Raw genomic sequence first — 12,886 nt, forward strand, 5'->3', positions numbered from 1 at the left:
CCATCCCCAAAGGCTGAAGTGGGATGTTTTGACAGACCTTTCCTATTTTTTACCTCTAGGGCCCTTTTGCCTGAGATCAATATACTCCTGCAGCAAGCTCTCCATTTGACAAGCAGCAGTTTTTCACCAGCTAAACATCCCCTTAAATCTTCATCAGTTGGGGGGTGAGCCGCAGAGAAGCTGCAGAGGTACAGCCTCCTTCTTGAGGTCCCTCTGCCCTTGGATACAGTTTACTCCAACCTTACTGCTCATTTCTCTAAGATGTTGTCTGGCAATCCACGCACGTGCCTCTCATTAGCATTTAATACATAGCGAGAGGAGATTATACCTCTTTCTCCCATCCAAAATAATCCTCTAATGTTTGAAAATAAATCGCAGTAATATGCACCAGCAGGTGTTACCTCTTCAATGTTGTCTTGTTTGTAGCCAGTCACAAGAAAACATTCTCATAACATCAGAGGTAAGCAGATGGCACTTATTAATTCACATAGCAAATAAACTCTAATATGTACATTGAAAAGCCAGTTCTGTGGGAGGCAGTTTTACCTGGCTCACAGAGTACATCACAGCCCAAACTCCTCACTTGAGATTAGAAACAGTGCTGTAAGAGCACTGTCCCACCAGCTTCACTCTTGCTGGGAAAAAAAAAAAAAAAAGAAAAAAAAAGAAATTATTATCCTAGCCCTAAAATAGGTCTCTTTTTGAATGACTATTTTTTCTAATTACCTCTTTGGGTGCAAACTGTGTAGCAGAAAAGCTGGTGAGCTGGGCATATAGAGCAGGACACCGTGGCACAGAGCTGGGGGCTCAGAGCATTATTCCCCATGGAGTGTTTTTCTGGAAGAGCTCTCAGAAAGTGAGGGGAAATTGGAAAACCAAGCCAGGATGCTGTGCTTTTTTTCTGCTAGAAGAGATGCTGTGCATTAAATGCACACCTCCTGTCCACCCAGGTGATTTCCAGGTGCACCAAAGCTGCTGTTGCCATGACCTCAGCATCCCTGAGACTGAAGTTAGAGATTTCATCCTTGGCAGTACTACTCACCCTCTACAAGATATATATATATCACTATAGCTCTATGCACACGTATATACATGCATGTAGCTGCACACAGACAGATATCTTAGGCTCCCTAAAGCTTCCTAAGGTGATGAAGTGCAGCATGGTCCTGTCTCCTTCCATCTCCCTCCTCTGATTTCCCATGGCAGATTCGTGCTACAGGGGCAACATGCCAGTTTTGCATAGCGGCAGTAAAGGAGTTACACCAGAGGAACAAACGCATTTTCCACCCCCTTGGAGGCCTATTTCCACAGGTGTCAATCAGTGCCCCAGGAACCAAACCGGAGAAAATTACACCCGAAGTTATTAGAGGCAGCAAGACTCCAGGCAGCATGAACACAGCATATGTCCAAAAATAAACAGATTGCATGAAACTTTTCTAACATGCTGCGGGGTCATCAGTGCCAAAATCGCTGTTCCTGAGATGCGAAGCTGACTGTGAGGAGAGGAACGTGTGGTGGGAAGGAGCTGCTGGTGCTGTTTGTTCCTCCTCTTGCTGTGGAGCGGCATCTGCATTTGCAGCTCTGCTGGTGGCTCTGCCGAAGCACGTGCTGGCCCACCATGCTGCAAGCAGAGATGCATGGGGAGGCAGAGACTGAAGCTCTTGCAAAGCATCAAGGTATCTTCTTGGCCAGGCCACCTGCTCTAGTAATGACTGGGGCTGGATGGAGAATTATCAATGCAGATGGACTTAGACTAAAATAGTTCCATCCTAGCGCCCCTTCTCACCCGCCCCTCCCGCCTATATCTTCTGCAAAGCAACGCAGTTGAAAATTGTCAACTAGCTTTCTGAAAGAGGTACAAATAAATTGGCAGCAAAGGGAACTCAAGGTCATTAAGGAAATCAAACAGGTGTAACTTTTGGTGAAAGGTGTCTCAGAGGTCCTGAGCTGGGGGAGCAGCAGCCAAGACTTCTTGGTATGGCCACAATGACTGCAGAACTCAGCCCAACTATGAAGACTGTGGCAAGGGAGGAGGACAGCCCAAAGACTGTGTGTCCAACACACAATCTGCCAGGAGCACCCAGCCTGTCTGGCAATCTCTCTCTGTGCTGCCTAGTGTAGGCATTCAACCCAAAATCCAGCTCCCACTCATCCTGTCTGAAGCCCTTGCCACTCAGGTCCATATCTGGCTTCACCCTGGAGAGATGTGGGATCTAGTCCTCCACTAGACTTCCCATGCTGCAGGTTGGCTTGCTGTCTTCTCGGCAGAACATCACAGCAGGACCCTGCCAGCCTGCAGACACCCATCACTGGAGGTGGACACCTCATACACCCCACTCCACCCTGCTCCTGGACCCCCTTGACAACTCATGGGGCAGACATGGGCTCAGGGCTCTGCCATGTGGTCCACGTAGAAGTCCTGCCATAGGAAAGGAGAGTGTGCTGCAGGAAGGGCCCCTGGGGAGCTGTGAGCTGAACCCAGCAGGGAACAGCACAAGAAAATAGACACCTCTGTTCCAAAAATAGCTGGTGCTGTGGATGCTTTCCAAGGAGGAACCCAAATCTGGAGAGTACACAAGGCAGGCAGCAGCATGTTGGATGCCAGAGGAGCCGGACAGGCACATTTCAGAAAGCCAAACAAGCGCACTGACAGATCAGTAATGTAGCAGCCAGAGGCCTGAACAAGCAGGTGGTGAAACTGCACGTCTTGCTGAAAGACACACTGGGCTTGGAAACTGGTCGTGCAAGGCTGGCAGGGCAGCCTGCAGGCTGCCAGGGAGCCTGCCCAGTGCCCCACTCCGTTGGAGAGCCCCAAACATGCTCCTTTCCTCCAGGGCAGGACAGACCAGCCAAGCACTGCAAGCCTGGTCCTGCCATGACCACCCTGGTGTGCTCCACTCCTCTCCCCACCATGCTTTGATGAGTTCCTGCAGCCCTTCCAAAAGGGAGGGATGTGCAATGGTCCTGCTCCTGCGGCTGAACCTCTTATCGATTTCCCAGGCACTGGGCCAGGAGCAGTGTCAGATGACAAGGTGGCCTCACACCTGGCAGGGCGTGGAGAGCTGCTTGAGCTGCTGCTTATCTTCCATGGGCTCAAGGACTGAAAACGCACAGGTCCTGTGTTTGAAACGGCATCTTTCTCTTGATGCTGCAGAGCAATGCCAGGACTGGGACTGCAGCATGCCCTCAGCTTTTAGAGCAATCATTTCTTGCATCCCACGACACCAGGCTCAGTGGGAGGCTGAAGGATTGATAGACCATAAGTGCTCTACCTATACCCAGCTGCCTTACACTGCCACCGCGCTTTGAGAGGCTGCCTCTCCCCCTCCCAATAATGGCTCCTGTTCTTTCCATCTCCACCACATGGTGCTCACTGGGTGTTTGGCCACAACCTCCAGCTGTGACCCTGAGGACTTCCCAACAGTCATCCTGCTGAGTGCTGGTGCTGCCCAGCCAAAGCCAGGTAGGTCAGCATGGTGAAAGTATTGCTTCTGGCTTGTGTCCTCAGTGTCACCTGTGTTCAACAACTACTGTGAGCTCAAGGAAAGCAAACAAACAAAACAAAACAACAACAAAAGGAAAACAAAACAGAACCCACAAAAACAAACAGCAAAAAAACATCAGGAGGCTGTGCTAAAAAGTACAAAAGGAAAACTTGAAAGATTCAGAAGTAAGATTTGGGTTCATGTGGATTTTGCTAGTGCCTTCTGCTGTTTCAGTCTGCATGGGTGCCAGCTGCATGGTCTGTCCTGCAAGCAGAGGAACAGAAGTGCTCTCACTTCCTCCTTTCTTTCAGAAAACAAAACAAAAACAAAAGCAAACAACAACAACACCCCCACAGAACAACTGATGGAGGTGGCTCGACAAATATTGCAGCGTTTGGGGTGAACACGCAGTTTTCTGCAGCACAACATGCACAATGCATTCTGCCACAACACAGTTCAAGTGGGATCGTCTCCAGTGTTGATGCTGCTGGGATGCTGTCAGAGAGACTGTGCAGATCTAGTTTCATTCTGAGTTCAGAGGACAGATGCAGCCTCCTGTTGATGCAGATGCTCTGTTTTTTGTTGTTTTATTTTGTTTTGTTTTTTTACTGAACTCATTCTCCAACAGATATTGTTAAAGCCTGTTCAAAATCCAGGTGCAAAATTGAACTACTTGGGCGTCGTGGCATAACATAATCCCTGCATGATTTAAAATCTGCATGCCATCAGATCTGAGCAAGGCAAACCCAAGACCTGGTGTGGCACCTGCCCGCTGTCCCCTGCCTGTCCCACTCTCTGCTGCAGCCACCCTGGTGCCCATGGCAAGGGCAGGATCTGCAGGACCTGAGCAATGGGAGAACACCACACACCCCTGCAGAGTCTGCACTCAGGGGAAATTCACTCCAGCTGCCAGCCCTGGGTGATAAAACAATCTCCCTTCATCTCTTATTGCCGCTTGCTCCACCCCTTCATTCTTTTTACTTTTTTTCCGGTTGCACCCAAAAGCCTGCGCTCCCCAGGGTTTTTACCCTGCTCTGCATTCTCCCCGATTACACTGCGTCACATTGACGTCAGGGAGGCAGCGAGGGACACGCTCATGGGGCTTCTTTCATAACCTGCCAGCCCTGGGGGCACTCATTAATTGTTGGGGCTGCGTGATATGCAGGTAACGGCACCGGAGACTGATTGCAAGCTGTCCCGAGGGAACCCACACTCGTTTTTCCACACAGCCTCCCTGCCAGACCAGGAACAGAGCAAACAGGCTGAGAAGCAAGGCTGGAAAAGGGCAGATACCTGTCTTGGCTGGCGAGGCTTGGGGTGTGTGCACAAGGCAGTTCGCAGCAGTGATTTCTTCATGCACTGCTGAGCTGGCAGCACCCATGCAGGGGAATCAATTCTAGAAAGCAAAAAAAAGATTGTTTAAAATTCAAGTTGTTGTGAACTTTGGAGCTGGGCATGGCCATTTTTGCAGGGTTGGGGGGTTTTTTTGGTGTTGTCTTGATCAAGTGAGGTCACAGGAGATGACAGGTTCTGCAGCTCTGGTCAACAGATCACATTGTGGTCTGGGTTTCATTTGGATGGACTCAGGCAGAAATTCCCCACAAGAGGTTACAATCTGCTAGGAAGGGATGTGCATAAAGCTGGAGGGAGGGGACAGGGCTCTCCATCCATTGCGGTAGGGCAGACCCCCACTCCCAGGCTCAGCAGGGCTGCTCCAGGTTCTGCACAGGACCCTCTGCATCCACCCTGGGACAAAAAAAGATCAGGAGTCTGGCCACAAGCCTCCGACTTGGACAGTAATTCTTATTTATCCATCCCAGTCTGCCAGCCCAGCACTCTGCTGTGGGTGTAAGCATCGAGCATCAGCCCTGTCAGAAGCACATCAGAGTTATCCCACGCTCTTGAGCTGGACGCAGTCACATCACAGTGAGGGGAAATGAGGCTTCAATTTTCCCATTTCCCTATTGCTCAAGCATCTTCTGGAAAAAAAAAAAAGAAATCAATAAAAAAATCTTTAAGAGTTTCCCAGCCCTGCCTCCTCCTCCTTCATGCCTGCTCCTTGCTGGAAAACAAGGATTACCTCAGCTGCTGGATTTCTCTTGCTCAAGGAACATTGTCTGCAATAACGGCTGCCATGGCTACATCTGAAATGCTGGCCCAGCCTGGGTTTGAAAGAGCCCAGGTTTTGGGAAGAGGGCATAAAATTAGGCTTAATCTTGGGCCACAACCCTAATTTTCAGACTTTGATCTCTCCTTCCTGCATAATGAAAATCCATTTCTTGTCTTTGGGGAGTCTATTGTAGGCAGAAGAGAGCAGCATGGTTTGCACATGGAGAAGAATTACTATGAGTTGCTTTTAAAAACAATTTTTATTGATGCGCTCCCAGTCTCCTGTTTGCTGGTGGGTAATTAAGTCAATTAACAAGCATCTGTTTATTTATTTCCCTCATTTATAGATGTAAGCAGTTTGGGTAGCAGTTTGTAACAAGGGCCTGCTGTAACTTGCCTGCCGATACATGAATATTCAGGCAATTGCTTGCGTCTATCTCCAGGGACCTGCCTCCTCCGCCTCGGGGAACAAGCTCCATGGTGGGCAGTCAAGGGGAGGCTGTGCCAGCATGGGGCTGGGATCCTGCCCTAGGATTTTCCCTGGGTATAGGCACCCATAAAATAAGTTCCGTCCTGATGTGCATTTTCGCAAAGCCCCTCAGACACTCCTGAAGCCCTGCTGGGATTTGGTGTCCATCCTGCAGATCAAGGCTTCAGCATCCTTCAAAAAAAACAGGCTTTGGGTACTGTGCTTGCAGGGAAACCTGCGGAGGTTGGAAACCAGCACTCACATCCCCTCTGCTGTCATGGGGGAGTGATCTAGGGTTCTGCCTGTGGAAGGATGGCCTGATTTAACACATCACCCCAACCACGGCAGCCCTGTCCTCCCCAAATCTGTGCACTTTGCTCATCCCTGATGGCCGGGAGAGTAAGCACCACCAGGGAAGCAGCAGCTCCCTGAAGATTCGACATCCTAGGTTCATGTGGGACATTCAGGTGCATCTGTATCAAGCCCACCAAACCTCCTGGGCAGCTGGCTGGTCCTGACCTGATGGAGGCTTCTCCCCAGAGCGCTTTCTGGTCACCAGAGCACCCCAGACTCTGCTCTCCCCAGCTCCCTCGCAAAACAAACTCCCTGTGCCCAGAGCCAAAGGCAAGCGGCATTCCCGTGTGGAAAAAATAACTTCTAGTGATGTCTTCAAAGAGTTGTTTAATCACGGGGAGCACAATTAAGGAGGCCCAGGAGCAAGAGAAAAGGGATTAGCAGTATCTGGGAAGAGCATTCATCACGGCAAGCAGTTTGCAGGGGCACATATGCTGCTGACTCCTCTCTTCCAGATGCACCGGTTTTATTGCCATGTCAGCAGGAAGAATGTTTACTCCCTTTTAAAGCCGTCAGGCAACTCAAATACCGAAACCGCGTAACGCTAAACATGCTTGTTTTCTAGAAGAGGGGAGGAAATGATGCTTAGAGAAAAGCGAATTGCCAGAGCAGATTAGACTGACCTCGCATCTTCTGCTCCTGACATGAGACACCATCAACAGCTCCAGAAGAGGCTGCAAGAAAGCCTGTGGCCAGCAGCTGTGGGGCTATCTACCCCTTCACATGCCTGGTTTGGCAGTGACAGCCCTGGGAGAAGGAAGGGCAGGAGTCCTAAAGACCCTTTCAGAACTCCTTGGGTTTGGTAATTTAATTAGTTTAAATGAACAATTAGAGCTCAGTTTCCTGTGCAACATCATCTAGGTGTTCCTGCTCTGGCAGGGGGATTGGACCAGATGATCTTCCGAGGTCCCTTCCAATCCCAAACATTCTGTGATTCTGTGAATTTAGCACTATCTCATTGCAGCATCCACTGGATGGCTGGACTTTCCCCCCTCCTGCTCTTCAAACAAAATGACAGAGTTTTGGCATCTTACAGTAAAAATAATCAGGGCTGTCACTGCCAAACCAGGCATGTGATCAAGGACGGAGGCGTTGCATGTCGAGAAAATACAGGTGATGGAGGGCACATGTGGGCATATAACTTCCAGGGTGCGGGGAGCATCAGGGCACTGCAGGGCCAATGCTAGAGATGTGTATCTTGCTATTTGGCCAAAGTTCTTTGGGATGGCTGGGACCACACCTGCTGTGTGGTGCCAATGAACTGCTGCTACTGTTTGAAGGGCGGGCTGTTTTCTGCACCACCTATGGGAAGCACATACAAGGAAGGGATGCAAATGGAAACAGAAGGTAAAAAACTCATGCAGAAGCAGCAGCGTGGCTGACTGCGGATAGCCAGAGCACCATTGTGGTTCCCAGGCAGCAGGGCTTGATTTGGGGGATTTAGGGCCCCAGGGCACTAGCACAAACACACAGAGAACCTTCTCTCACGAGCAACATGAAGAGAGAGTCCACGAAGAGGCAGAACACTCACTAACACTCATTTCAGAGCTCACAGAAATTTGCTATCCATTTTGAGACAACTCAACTAAAAAATTCAAACCAATCCGTTCCCTATTTCAATGCAAAACAAGATGAGAAACAGCCAAGCAGAGCACCAGAAATGTTGATCTGTGCATGCAGGTTGGTGCGGAGAAGGACTCAGACCTTCTTGCTGCTCAGCCGTCCTTCAGAACAAACCAGCCCCTGTCATCAAGCCATGGCACTGGCCAAGGCTTTGACGCATCAACCTGCAAACCCCTGGCTCGAGCAGCAGCATCTCTCCTTGCTCAGCTGCTCACGGTCTCTGCTCCTGCCCAGGGGGAACCTGCAGCCACCCATCATCACTCCAATCTCTTGCTGTCCCAGGAGCGTGTTTGTCGGACTCCTCCGAGAACGCAGAAGAGGAGCATGGCAGTGCCAGGCTCGCCTGGGCAGTGATTCACACCCACCCTGCTCCAACATGAGATCCAGAAAAAGCCTCAGATCTTATTTACAGCAGAAGCGGGAGGTATAATAATAATAATTGGACAAAAGTTTGCCGTAATGGATAGTGCACTGGCTGCAGCCCAAAGCTGTTTAATAGACCTGCTTTCCATGTGACAATTGAGTGAAAGCACCACAGAAATTCACACCAAATGGCTCTGGTTGATAACTAAAATATCGAAGAGATGGGACTTCGGGTGGCAGCCCCCTCACCACACAGTGGTTTTGGGGTCTGCCCAGAGGACGCGGGTGGTCCCACTGGGGCAGTCCCTGCCAGCTCCCGTTTTATGGCTGGCCACACTCTGCCGGAGTGGCTGGTTTGCTGGCTGGTGGGAGCAGATGGTCTCTTTAAAATACAACCAAGGCTGCCAAGGCCTGCCGCTTTTATTAGCTGCCTCGGTGCGTGCAGGCTGCAAAGTGGCACCCATCCATCTCCTCCAGCACCCAGCCCTGCTGGTGTCCTCCTTCCCCCCTGCACCATGGACGCTGATGGGATCACCACTGACAGAAGAAAGCCTGCTGTTGAGTTTTGCTTCATTTTTCAGCAGGGGGAGAATAAAAAGTTTTCGTTTCTGTCTTAAATTAGCAGGGTGAGATCAGAGGCTGTAGCAATATTGCACAGCCTGGTCTCACCTGCTAATGAGAGCAAATCAAAGACTGTCGGGGAGTCCTGCCTTCCCCGTCTCCCTTTTTCCAGCATGGAGGTCTGGAGAGGCAGATCTGGGCTTTACACATGCCCCACAACCATGCTGGATGAAGGTTGCACTGATCATGTCGCATGGAGGTCCCACCAACCATTCTGGATGGAGATCCCAGCAGCCAGCTGGAGCCGGGGCACAGCATGATCTCCCAGCCAGTATCAGGCTCCCCAGGGTGCCTGGGACACAAGGGGAAAGTGACAGTAAAGTTTGCCCTCAGCACAGGGAATTCTGGGTTCAGCTTCTGCCCCTCGTTGGGACTGTCACTGTGGACCCACTGCCAAACATTGCCAGTTGCCAGCTGATACCACATTTGGGGCGCGGGAACATTTTTTGGTAGCAAAGCAAGATTAAGGTATTCTGCCCCCATGGACTGCATGGTTTTAAAAGTTAAGAGTAAACTGCTCCTTGCCAGATTTGGGTATCTGGCCTATTCCAGTGTTTCATCCTGTATGTTCATTTTGGGGGGAGGTGTTGGTAAGGAGTGAACTGCAGTCCTAGGGCAAGTGTAAACCTATGGGACACAGGTGAGGAGGGAAATTTCTTCTACCCGCTTTGCCCCCAGAGAAACCATGCTTATAATTGCATAATTATTTTTTTAAGTCTCTGGAAGACACACATGAAGACTGTGTATTATTTTCCTGGGCAAACGCAATGATGTGCCTTCCCTCATGGAAACTATTTCTATTCTGCACCTTTCCTTAATCCCACACAATTTGAGAGAGGACTGATTTATAGATTTTTGGAGGCTCTTTTTTTCCTGCTGCTGCCAGAAATGAAACAGATCGTGTATTAGTTTAGATCCCACACTAGATGAGGATGAGGATTTTTGGCTGCAGACTGCCTGGGTGCAGGGACAGGCTGGAAAGCAGCGCGTTTGCTGAGCACTCCCCATCTACCCCATGGACCGGGTGTGTAGGGACAATGGTGGGAGAGGCTTTTAAACAGCTGCCCTGCTCCTTGGCTTCAAAGGACCTGAAAAATGCACCATACATGTGAGATCAGCTTTTTGGTAGTCAAGGTGAACTTCCTTGAAGGCAGCTTGGCACCAGGCAGCAGAGAAACCGCACTCAGCATCTGTCCCACTTGGGACACCTGGGATCAGCGGGGTTATCAGCACCAGATGCTGAAATCTTATAAAGAAGAGACTTTGGTGTCAGGGAAGCTGGAAAGCTCCCCAGGCCCTAGAAGAGAAGAGAGGAGGGGTCTGTTTCCTCACTGCATGCATCCAAACAAGAGCCTTTAACAACTGTCTCCTGCGTGAGAGCTGAGCTACACATCTGTGCCACCACTTTGTGTGGCTTTTGGATCAGAGGACACAGTGAGTGGCATCGGAGGGCTCACAAAGGATTAAAAGAGCTATTATTCCCCACCTTTCTCTTTACACATCACAAGGCAGAAGGAAGATATGCAGGAGGCGTATAATGACCACAGAAAGGGACACGATGCAAATTCCAGGAAAAATAAAGGAAAAATTTGAAGTGAAATGAGTTAAATAATTGGTGCACAGGAGGATGAAAGACAAAGCAGAGCAAGCCAAGAGGTTACATTGCAGGGGTGGTAGTTTCAGTCTTTATAATGCAGCCCAAGTAGGGTCCTTCACACAGTTGTTATTATTACCATTAATAATTACCTCTGCCTAATGCTTTCCTCTTCCAAGTCCTTCACAAGCAGATGGAGCCAACAAAGATGCAAAGAGCACTAGGGGTAGAATCCAGCAAAACTGAGCCCTCTGGAAAACAGAGAGAGAGGGAGAGACACCCTGTCACCACATCCACGCCACACCTGCCTTCTTGAAGAGGCAGACCTGCATCATGGCATTCATTTGGGAAAAAAAAAAGACAACCAAACAAAAAAGCCCACAACAAACAAACACCCAGCCAAACAACAAAACAACAGTCTTTTTGGTTTGAACATGGAAAGCTTTTTCTGCAGGGAAGGAGATGCAGTTATTCACGTAAGACACTGTTTAGCTAAACTTCCTGACAGGCTGTCCTTGGGGTACCATCTACCTTTTACCAATTTTTTTGTTGTTTCTTGTGTCCAATGCACCCTGGATTTATCATGCATTTCAGCACAGCTTCCTCCAGCATTCCCCGTGACGGATAGCTCAGGAGCTGAAACCCCCCCTGTGGCCATTTCTCCAGGACATCTTGTCCTTCCCAGAGTGTAAAACTCTCCAGAACTCGCACGTGTTTGTGGCCCCTGCCCTGTGATGGTGTAACAGCCCCACACAGGAGGATTTCACTGACAAAGGGACTGTTCTGGGCTCCTGTTCAACAGGGAGATGAAATAATCGTAATGGCATCATTTCATTTGGCCTTTCTTTTGCTCCAGCTGTTCCTGCTTCTCCCCCAGAGATGCAGCTGCCTTTGAGAATTGCTGAATTGGAGGAGGAGAGGCTTTGGCATCTGTCACTCCAGTGCCCCCTGCACTTTCTGAGGTGGCAGGGCTGTTTTCCTGAGGAAACCTGTAACGCGAGCAAGACAAACGCTGGCTGTCTTGTGTGGTCACGTCTGGATTTCAGGGCAGGCTTTCCTGTTTGGACAAACGCAAGGCTCAGGGCGAAATTCAAGAAGGTGAAAATCTGCATGCTACACATCCAAGAATATATCAAAGAGAACGAAGCTCCAGCAGCAATTTCCACACAACCTTGGACACGGCCACAGGCTTACCAGAAGATCCTCACCTTCACCTCATCTGTTCTGGCCTCCCATTTCTTGCAAGAGGGGCAGAGACCCTGTGGCTGCCAGGGGTGTCACCCAGCCTGCAGGCGAGGGGCTGGGGAGATCACAGCAACAGGACAAAACACCGTTTTCCCAAATTTCCTCCTAGAAGTGACTGAACTAAGGCTTTGCTGAGGCTAAAACTGGGGGGAAATAAATAAATAAAATCTAAATATGCTTGAGGCACCAGCAGAAGTGATTACTCCGTGCATGCTTGGGTTTTTAGGCTAGGTTAAAAGCAAACAGGAGTACAAGCCTGCGGCAAACTCAGCCTTCTGATACCTCACCCCCTGCCACAGCTTCGGTTCAGACACAAGTGCTACTCAAGCAGCTCAAGTTCCTGTGGGGTGGGTAGAATCCTTGTCTGCTTTACAGTTTGTGGGCAAACCTGATCGAAACTCATCCCTCATCCTGCTCTTCAGGGAGGTCTCCTCCATGGGCACAAATTGGGAAGGGGAATGAAGCCAGTGACAAACAGGGGTCCTAAAGCAGCCAAGAGACTCTTGGTCTCACTCCCAGGCTGTGAGACTTACCTCTCCCAATCTCTTCCTTTGAAAGCTTCTTGCTCTTACTAAGGACTAACTGGAACTCCTGTAGTTCAAGTAAGGAACTTAAACTAAGCTCACCTGAGGCCATTACAGGCTACAGACACCTGCCAGTGCCAGAAATAGGTGAAAATGCTCTTGCTTACCAGCAGTAAGTCAGGAGGTATCACCTGGTGGCCACCTGGTCTCCCACTCTCAGCCAGAGTCAGCAGACACAGAGCCATGGGAGAAATCAGTATGGGGCAGGCCTGGGGAAGAAATGATGTGCAGGGCATGTTTGTGGGAGGCAGGGGATCATTTTGAGAAACAGAATCAGAGACTAAGCCGTTTTCTCCTTTCTGTGCCCTTATCCTGCAGACTTGCTCCCCATTTTATCAGTGTGCAGAAACTCTCACACAGGAGCAACGGACTTTCCCTTAAATAAATGCTACCATTGAGACTCCCCTCTCAGAATTTCCCCAAATGGCACAAAAATACG

The 12,886-nt window shown here is 49.7% G+C and overlaps 1 long non-coding RNA gene across 1 annotated transcript in view; it reads right to left on the bottom strand.

The window, feature by feature from the left end:
- LOC110363812 (uncharacterized) overlaps positions 1-12,886 on the bottom strand; it is a 77,709-nt gene that overhangs the window by 32,840 nt on the left and 31,983 nt on the right. The window contains exons 6-8 of the long non-coding RNA XR_010473765.1: positions 12,555-12,656; positions 10,771-10,869; positions 4,779-4,881 (exon numbers count right to left, since the gene is read on the bottom strand). This is a non-coding gene — a long non-coding RNA (uncharacterized LOC110363812). The remainder of the gene's footprint in view (positions 1-4,778; positions 4,882-10,770; positions 10,870-12,554; positions 12,657-12,886) is intronic.

Source organism: Columba livia, chromosome 7, assembly GCF_036013475.1.
Source record: "Columba livia isolate bColLiv1 breed racing homer chromosome 7, bColLiv1.pat.W.v2, whole genome shotgun sequence".
NCBI lineage: Eukaryota > Metazoa > Chordata > Aves > Columbiformes > Columbidae > Columba > Columba livia.